This window comes from Toxotes jaculatrix, chromosome 8 (assembly GCF_017976425.1).
Source record: "Toxotes jaculatrix isolate fToxJac2 chromosome 8, fToxJac2.pri, whole genome shotgun sequence".
Lineage (NCBI taxonomy): Eukaryota > Metazoa > Chordata > Actinopteri > Toxotidae > Toxotes > Toxotes jaculatrix.
Window position 1 is genome coordinate 28,199,527 of NC_054401.1, and position 9,703 is coordinate 28,209,229.

The window sequence follows — 9,703 nt, forward strand, 5'->3', positions numbered from 1 at the left end:
GCTGTGGGAAATTCGATGTCTTCTTTGCCCATCTAAATATAATAATTATTATTCATTTTCTCTTTGCAGTACTGTTCACATGAATTCTGACACAAGGAAATCTAATCTGCATGGATCAGTGACATAACCATTTTGTGTTTGGCTCACATTTGGGTTCCAAATGGGTCAGTTCACTCTTGTTAGGCCAGACCAACCCTAACTGAGCCAGCAGTTGGTCCAATGCCTCAGTGAATTTGGGTTTCATATAGGCTAATAAAAGGAACCCTTTTTTTTACCACACCCACAAGGAACACATGAGGGCACAGATGCAGCCCATGTGAGTTGCCTATAATGTATTCATGTTGTTGAACATTTTGTATGTTGTGAAGAGCAGGTCTGGAGGAAACACTGGCTGAGGAGGAGCAGGAAGGAGGAAGAGCAAGGTTTGAAATTTGTTCTCAGTGTAGTAAGTTTAATGTATAGTGGTAACACTAGGCTTGGATTGGATTTCCCCTGATGTTTCATTTTGCCTGACCACAAAACCACAGTGTTCGACGTCATACAAACCTTATTACCAACCATTTTTCACTGTTGCCTGCGTTTTTGTTTCCACCAATAAATATCAAAGCTCTTTAGCAGGTAGATGCTCCACTGTATTCGTCAGCTGTTCACTAACGTGTGCTGTTTGGTGCTGAGCAGGTGGTGTACAGCAGGGTTATCAGAGCTCTGACACACTGAAAACAGATGGAACTAAGGTTTGTTGAGATCAGCGAGACTGAACCAAAACAGAGTCGGGTGATAATCTGCTGTGTGAACCCCTGTCACATTACACATCTGACCCCTTGTTTATATAAAACTATTGTGTGTATTACACCTTAAACAAACAGTACAACAACACTTTTAGGCAGTTGTACCCTGTGTGTGGTGTTGCAGTGTTTTACAGTTCCTGGTGAAGGATAGCAGCACAGATGAACGGACTCTTGCAATCTGATACTCCGTTAGATTTGTATATTGTAAAAACAGGGCTTTCCAGGGGACACACAAGGGTATCAAATACACACTAGATCTGGGCCAGTGTTTAGTGTGTATACAATGTGTGAGTGATGATACAGCAGATATTGTGTATAGTACATAAAATATAAATTGACATGTCATCCAAAACATGTGTTCTGGGTTGTTAATGGTACATAAACATAAGCATCACAAACATCTTCTGAATGTCCAATCTAAATTTTCACATGTATACACACATATACATAATAAATGTACGGTTACATCCAGCACACATACTAGTAATTGTGTGCTCCATATAATCCACTCACATATGGTGCATATGCAATAGATTGGAGCTGAGTAGAAAACAGAGCTGCAGTTACAGTCCATGTTGTAAATTACAGCATGCTATAATGAGGTGAAACAGAGCCTGGGAGACCTCAAGAGAACAAGGAGACACTCAGATGTAGAAACAGATGGGATCTCCCTCGTATCTCTCTCTGACACACACACACACACACACACACACGCACACACACACACACACACACACACTTCTCCCAAAATGCCGCTTTAATCCCTTAAAGATCATGAACTCATGATTTCCCTCCCCACAGGCCGACCGCAGCCGGACCTTCGTCTCCCAGCTAATTGTGAACATATGTGACACTCAGGGGCCGAAGCCCGGCGCTAGATAAAATATGATCTGTTCCAAATCACACTAGCATTCTCCACGCAGCAGTGGAAGACCAAATATCCTATTGTTTATGTAATTTATATGTTTGTATGTGGAACAGGCCAAATGGAGAATGCAGAAACTTACTGGAAAATATGTTTAAATACTTCCAGGGAACAGCTTGTCACAAATGTATTGTTCTTTCATAAATCACATTTGTGTAGTAAGATAAAATTTGAATATCAGCTTCCTGGTGTTCATAGAAGTGATTAATCAAGAAAGAATAAATAAACAAATTATCATTACTCTCCAAATAACCCAGAATATACAGTTTAAGGGACTCATCTTACAGCTTTTTGTGTATTGCCAGCTGTCCCACACCACAGTGGAGCACAGTTTTCCATGTGGCACATAGCAAAGCACCTTAAGGACAAACTTTGAAGTAATCCATCTAATTGTCGTTGAAATATTTCACTAAAAACCAAAAATGACAACATCATAGTGGCGCTAACTAGGAAAAGTCGTTAGGATACATCCTCTGGGCACCATGAATATACATCTCTATTAATATAATAATATCTCTATTACAACTACTGAATGGACTACTAAGAAATATGCAGTCCATTCAGTAGTTGTAATAGAGATATTTCAGTCTGGACCTAAATAGTGGAAAAAGTTTGTTAGCATGCTATGTTTCAATAATAAACTTGGGTGGGTGGAATTGGTTATAATGGTATCTACATCTGATCATTTATTATTAGTAATCAAGAGAAGGAATGTAATCAGCTACTTTTCTATATTGATTAAGGGCATTTTTCATGTGTTCTTTTGTGAAAAAGATATACTGTTGTTTTTGGGTTTATGCAATTGTTATTTTTTATATAAATAATGGAAGAAATTATACACCACTGTTTACACAACTCAAATAAAGGTACTCAGAAAGACACATTACTAGAATAATGGAGTAAATATTCAAGGTGAAGGAGTGCTCATAGGTTAAGCTCCACATAAAAAGGAGTTAGCTTCCATCAGACAAGGATTGTTGACTGCTTGGTCCTTGTCGACCACACTAGCATCATTGCTAAAGAAAGCAAACATTCTTAAACAGGTTTCCAACATGTTCTAAAGTGACACAGTGTCTTTTTCTGGCAAAAAAAAAAAAAAAAGTGAAAATTAATTGCGCCATGAGCTTGCACTTGCCTCTGCACTTGCTCCCAGTTTCATTAAAATAGAGCTCCAAGTCTGAATACCACTCAGTATGTTGTTTTTTTTTTTCTTTTCAATCTTTTGTTCAGCTTTCGTTTTCTGGGTCAGTTCGATGTTGCCTAAGGGTGAGAGTGTGTAAATAGGAGCAGTTGTCTGTTTTGATATTGACCTGTGGCCCTGTGGGAACTTCTTTCTCTGTTCTTTACTGAGGTCCCAGGTGACTCAATCATTTCTCTCCTTGCTGGGGCTGCAGGGGCTGTTCTTGTTGTTCAAATGGAGACGGAGAAGATGCTGCGTGCAACTGGGCCAAGAAGAGCTGATTCTGACTTTCCCCCACAGCACAGCTGTATGTTGAAAGAGACCACCCTGCTGCTTTGGCTTCTTCTTATGTAGCCACACCTTCATCTCATCTCCAACAACCATAGAAATGTAAAGGAGATGGAGTTAGGGGAGAGCTTTTATTTGTGTGACTGAGATACTTGATGGAGTCTTTTGTCGAGCTAAGAGCGAGTCAATATGTTGCCTTTGGCTCAACAGGGTCTTGTTACCTAGGAGCAGCTGGTTGAGCTGTAGGACTGCATGAGATGAGGATTCAATTGAATTTCTGGATTTAAAATATGTGAAAGGTGAAAGGATTGTCCTCTAACAACAGTTTTTTAATGAGGGGGGAAGCTGAGGAGGCTTATGGAATAGACTCATCAAAGTTTTGAAACGGCTGCGGCTTTCATTAACATGTCAGTTCAAAATATGTGGTTCTGTAAACTCAGTGTAGTATAGTGGCTAGCTGCAAAGCAAACTGGTGGAGCTTGCAAACCAGCTGCGAACGTGCTGGCATCAGGCAGCCACAATGACTTACACTGACTCATTAGTCTAATTAGTGTTGACAAAAGGTAACGTCCTGATTCGTGTGAAGTGCTGAACAGTGCAGAGACCATAAAAATTCCAAGGGCCTTAATCCAAGTGACAAGCAGATCAGCCAGAGCTGATAATAAAACAAGCTGGATGGAGGCAGTTTCACTCTCGCAGCTGTTGGGGTTCACCTGTAACATTAAACAGACTGTTGCATCATTAATTCACCCTTCTCTTTCTTTCTCTGCTACAAATATGGTACACAGTGAAATATGGAGCATGTTTTGACATTCTCCCTATTATTGAATCAATTTGATGCTTTATTTGTTTTTGCTTTTGTTTGAGACTCTCATCTGGTCATCTGAAAAAAAAATCATCTTGAGAAACACACATTTACAATCGATTTACAGTCCTCTTCATTTTGGTTGCGTCCATTTGTAACACCAATACTGTCCTGGGTCTTTAAGGTCTATTAAACAGGTTTCAACAGCATCTTGTGGTCCAGGGATGGGACGCCTGGGCAAACCAAGCTCAATAATGAACCTTCCTGCTCGTCTATACAAGCACTGTATATAAATGTAATAGTTCAGCAATCACCAACATAGACATAGATATAACATTGTGACTGTTAACGGGAATTTTATGGCCTTTTAATGAGCTTTTGACCAGGAAGTAGCACACTGAATGTCACAGCTGAGCTAACAGCAGTCCTTTCAGTAAATGCTAAAAGCTCCAGGTTTGGCCCAGTGATGATAAACAGTGATGAATCATTCAGTTCAGCCTGAGGACTCTGTGTTAAAAATGTGTTTGTTCGTGTGCTCAGTATCTCTATTCAACAAATCTACACACCGCAAATCTATAAACACTTCTTCATGGTAAAGTGATAATCTGAGCCTGGCATGCTGCGCAGGTCTGTGCATCGCTGACTGATTGTTTACGCTGTTATTTCTTTGTGAGATTGTTCGTTTCCGTGCTGAGTTAGGCTTGTGAAATGGTTTAAACGATCAGCCGCTGAGGTTTACCTGAAGTCAGGCCTCTCTCTCAGCCTTCTTTCTACGACACCTTCCAGATCTCCAGCCTGCCCCGCTCAGTCAGAATATGGAAAGCTTATTTACATTCCTCCATCCTGCGGGAAGAGCTGCAGGGTTGAGGCAGTAGAGAGGATTCTAGCTGTCTCTGTCCCTGTCCTCATTAGCGCAGAGCCGGTCTGTTCTCTCTCTCTCTCCCTCTCTCTCTCTCTCTCTCTCTCTCACACACACACACACATACACACACACACACAGAGCAATCTCCAGCTCTAAACAGGCTGACAGTTTGAAGATAGGCCCACTGCGCGGAGCAGAGCAGAGTAAAGCAGAGGGCTGTGAGATGAGAAAGCCCCTGAGTAAAGGAGAATGCAGGCGAACGCTTGTAATTGGGCCCTGAGTATCAGCTGCCAAATATCTCCTGTTAGTTCTCTGCAATTTTTTTTTTTCCACTATTACTATGCTAATACTGTGACATCTATGCATGCAAATGAGACGGGGCACACTTGGCAGAGATCCTGCCCTCAGCCGGTCTCTGTCACAGGGAAAGCAGCGCTCACTGTCACAAAAACACACATACATACATTACCTTTAGCAGGTGTTGTTGCTGCATCCATAATATGACGCGGAACTGTCAGACAGTGATGCTTCGCAGCCTGAAACTGTAGAATCATTCCAGCTTCCAGACCATATTAACCATTTCTATAGATCCACAAAGTGTCCAGGGAGCACACTGACAGCATTTTCCCGCTGGTTTGGTTTCTTTTCACACAGGAAGAAAAATTCTAGAGGATGTTCAGTCCGCTCATGGGTTAACACAGTGAGAAAGTCCTGACGGAGCGCTCCTGTCTGCCCAAACAGAGATATATAAGAAGGCAAACATACTTTGTTGCTAGCTCAGGTCAAAGCTAAATTCTATTGATTTCACTCACTTGTATCAAGCTCACCTGTCTACAGGAGCTGTTTAGGTCAAACTTGTAGACTACACCTTGTAGTCAGGTTAGATCGAGAGAACCACTCCTGGATGCACCACTTCATCTGAAGGGTCTTGGAATGGTTGTATTGCTGTGCTGACATCTGGTCAAACTGTGCCAGGGGGATATCAAACCACGGTCTGACTCATCTGGACTAAATAGGTGTGAAAACATAAAGAAGAACACTGGAGAAGCAGGAACAGGATGAAAACAGAGGTGTCTCTTACTTGCTTTGATAAGCAACAGCTACAATACATGAACACAGTCACAACACACTGCTGTTTTAACTGCTTTAACACTTTCTGGGGAAAATCCCTCCACTTACATGCTAATACGCAGGTGTGTTACCATGGTGAATGATCTTACTTAAATATATGCTGCTTATACAATTTAGATTACTTTGTCCTTTTAAGATATATCAAATCATATATGTCACAGAATCCTGCGGTTAATTGTTTCAACTGCAGCTTTCATACTATTTCATTCTAAAGAAACTGAACCAGACAGGTGTGAAGTCATCTGAGGTGGTCTCAGCCAAACACTGAAACAGCCACCGAGTGAGATCAGATGCAGTTTATTAGAGGTGTGGAAGCAATATGGACCAATCGCAAACGTGTGACGGTCATGTATAAAATGCAGAGCATCGTCTTATGAGATTGTTAGCAGGAACTTTATTGTTCCTTCATGGATTTTCTGAGGGCACTGCGTGGTGGATAAATTTATACGCTTTCAGAATTCAGGCTCTCAGATGGTGGTAGGGGAAACATAGTGCATTATATAGTAACAGGGAGTGATTTGGGACGCAGCCCGTGATGTACATATTTATGCAAGATTGTCTGGTAACCATGGTAATTTTCTCTGATGAAAATGACTTCAAAGGGAGGTGCTGACGTCCTATTTTAAGTTCCCTGTTAAACATGAAACATATCAACTACACAGTAACTCTCCCGTTAGAGCACAGGAAGCTTGTTTTCACCTAAACTCCTCAGTCCTCAGTCCACTCCTCAGTGTTTATGACATTTCGGTCCAGTTGCAGTTTCGGTGAAGGCACAGAGTGGAGTTCAACACAGACGCGTTGAACATGTCGAAATGTGATCAGTTGTTCAGAGACATTGTTAAACCCAGAGCTGTGCACTGTTATGTATGGTCACCAGGGGGCTGTGTAACAAAAGCTCTTTGTTGCTCTTTCTTATGTTTCAAAGAACGTTGCATTGTGTCTGTATATATCCTGAGGATGAACCCCAGTCTTTCCCACCCCATGATGTGTGTGAGTGTGTGTGTGTATTTGTGTGTCTATTGTGTGTGGTGGGCCAGGTGGTGAAGCTGAGCCTGCACTGGAGGATCCTCTTCAGCAGAGGCTGGTCCGGCTGCTGTCTGAATAGCTCTTGTCTTAAGTAAATTATGACATGATATGTTGACAGACCAAACAAAGGCGAAGCGATGTTCCCATGGTGTAGTATGCCTGGCCTGCAGGCAATACATCACACACAGAGTGTTCCCATACAGACCAGCCAGGGCTAATTGCAAGTTAGCCGAGCTGGGGACAACATAAATGAAAGTAAGGGCTGTTTACTTTGGCTCAGTGTAGCAGTTCAGCCTACCTGTAATTTGTCCTCATAAATACACGTTGTACACGTCGATTGTTGTGACTGCGAGTCATTAAATTACTGATTGCTATGTACTTGATTGTTATGTGCAGGTTTTCTGTGTATAACCGTCTCATATACCGAGTCTCGTGCAGTTGTATTTCGGGGGGGACAGAAAAAGTGAAATCTCCAAATTAGTTAATCAGTTGGTTAAAAAAAAAAATCTGTGATGATTTTAATAACTGGTTGATAACTTTAAAGCTGTTTCAACAACCAAAGGAAAAAAAAACCCTGAGAAACCACCTCCTGTGACACTTTCATAAATTAATATTCATCTTCATATCGGTGAGATTTTTATTGCACACTAATTATCTAGTTAATGTTCTACTGTTCTAATAAAGTTCTCATAAATATCCTTAATATCCTAACAAGAAACATCACAGTTTCATACATAGTCTGTAACACTGTTTAGGTTCTAATACGCTAACTTTACATGTTGTTGCATCAAATCGTTTCAAGGAAATGGTAAAACTTACATCTTACATGTTTCTGTTCTGATTCCTGTAATGGAGACGGAGACGCTCACTGACCTTCAGAGAGGTTATGGTGCAACAGGAAAGCAATGAGTGAAGACACGTCCTGTCAAAGAGAGAGAGAGAGAGAGAGAGAGAGAAACTAAGTGACTGATTCGAACAGAGCTGAGTCAGGTCAAATTTAAAACGGCTGAGGTGTTCAGTACAGCAAAGGTGAGCTTTCAACAATTTGCATACTGTTTCACCATTAATCTGAAATAAAAGACATTTTAATGGCACATTTCTTTTTGTGGAGAAGAGCAATGTTTCTAAAGATTTTTTTTTTTTAAAGATAAATGAATAAAATCCAATATAACTGCATCATTTAAAAACAATACTCAGTTTAATCTTTGGAGGCCTAGATCAGTCTTTATCATCTTGTCTCTGTATTGGTATAAAAGCAAAATGGTTTTGAATGATTACATTGATCAATAACTCCCAGTACGAATGGCATGTTAGAACTGTATTAAGGTGGACTTAAAAAAAAAATGTTTTCTTTATCACTGTTAATCAGTCCAATACATGTGTTCATACATGTTAAAGTCATCTGTTCCATGGTTGATCTGTGAGAACTGCAAAGGCTCCGTGTGGCTATATGGACCAGAAATGGGGCTGAAATAGGAGAAAATCCATGCACGTGTGTTTTTCTCCCAGTCATGCAAAGCATATTTCCACAGCAGCATTAGAACAGAGAATGTGGTGGGCTGGGGAGGGCGGGGGGGCTCTGATATCTGGTTCATTTGAAGTGTTGATAGGCATGCAGCCACAAAAAAGCTGAGTTAATAAGCAATTTAGAGCTTTAAACCCAGTCCATGATGAAAGTTTAATGATATCAACACAAATTTGCTGTCACATAATCTCCCCTTTTAATCATTTTCCACTGTCAGCACAGGGCTAACAGAAAAACAAGCTTAATCCACCTGATTGACATCTCCCTCTAAATTGGCTGGATGAAGGACTGGAAAATATGTCAGCCAATTAATTAAGTGCATTTTTCTTCTTTTCAAGTTTTTGTCTGGAATGCAGAGTGGTAGTGAGAACACACGGAGGCCGTGTCGGTGTATTACTGAGGTCGCTCAGTGGTCACTTGTGTCATCGGACACTATGAGCCTGCAAACCGGAGCCACGCCTGATCAGAATTCACAGTAATCCTGTGAGATGTAAAGCCACAGAGCTGCCAGACTCTCTTTCCCCACCCCACCCCTGCAAATTCTATCACCTCCAAAACTGCAAAAGTACAGCACACACCAGCCTCTACACCTGGGCTCTCAAACAATGGGACTGTAGATCATATCCGAAATCCACAAGACATTTTCATTAGGCCCCCAGAATGTTTGATATTTAATGTTTCATTTGGCTCGCTAACTGATTTGGCCCCTTGATTGGTGCTGGAACAAACAGCACTGACATAGTATGACCTGATACAACATCAGGCAGTGGCTTTTTTACACATCCAGCTCTAAGTGTGTATGTGCCTATTGTTTGGTGCTGAGCAGGAAGTGTGCAGTGGATTTATCAGAGCTCGTTCACAGCTGCCTGTTGCTGCTGGAAACGGGGCTGATGAAAGCAGTGAGAGTGGAAACCTGTAAAGACATGGGCCAGAAAACCAAAACAATGAGCTGAAAGATGCTAAAATGCTCAGTTAAAGCTGAGGGGAACTGCAGAGCGAGGTGATAATTCTCTGTGGGTTCATCACTACAGACCCTATGATTATAAAAATTCACACTGCTGAAATTGCAGTGCAGCCTGTTGTGCAGTGTATCTATTGTATAACTAATGTGGTAAAGGGGGGAAAATTTACATATTTACATATTATCTTAACTCAGTAGCAAACCAAAGATCA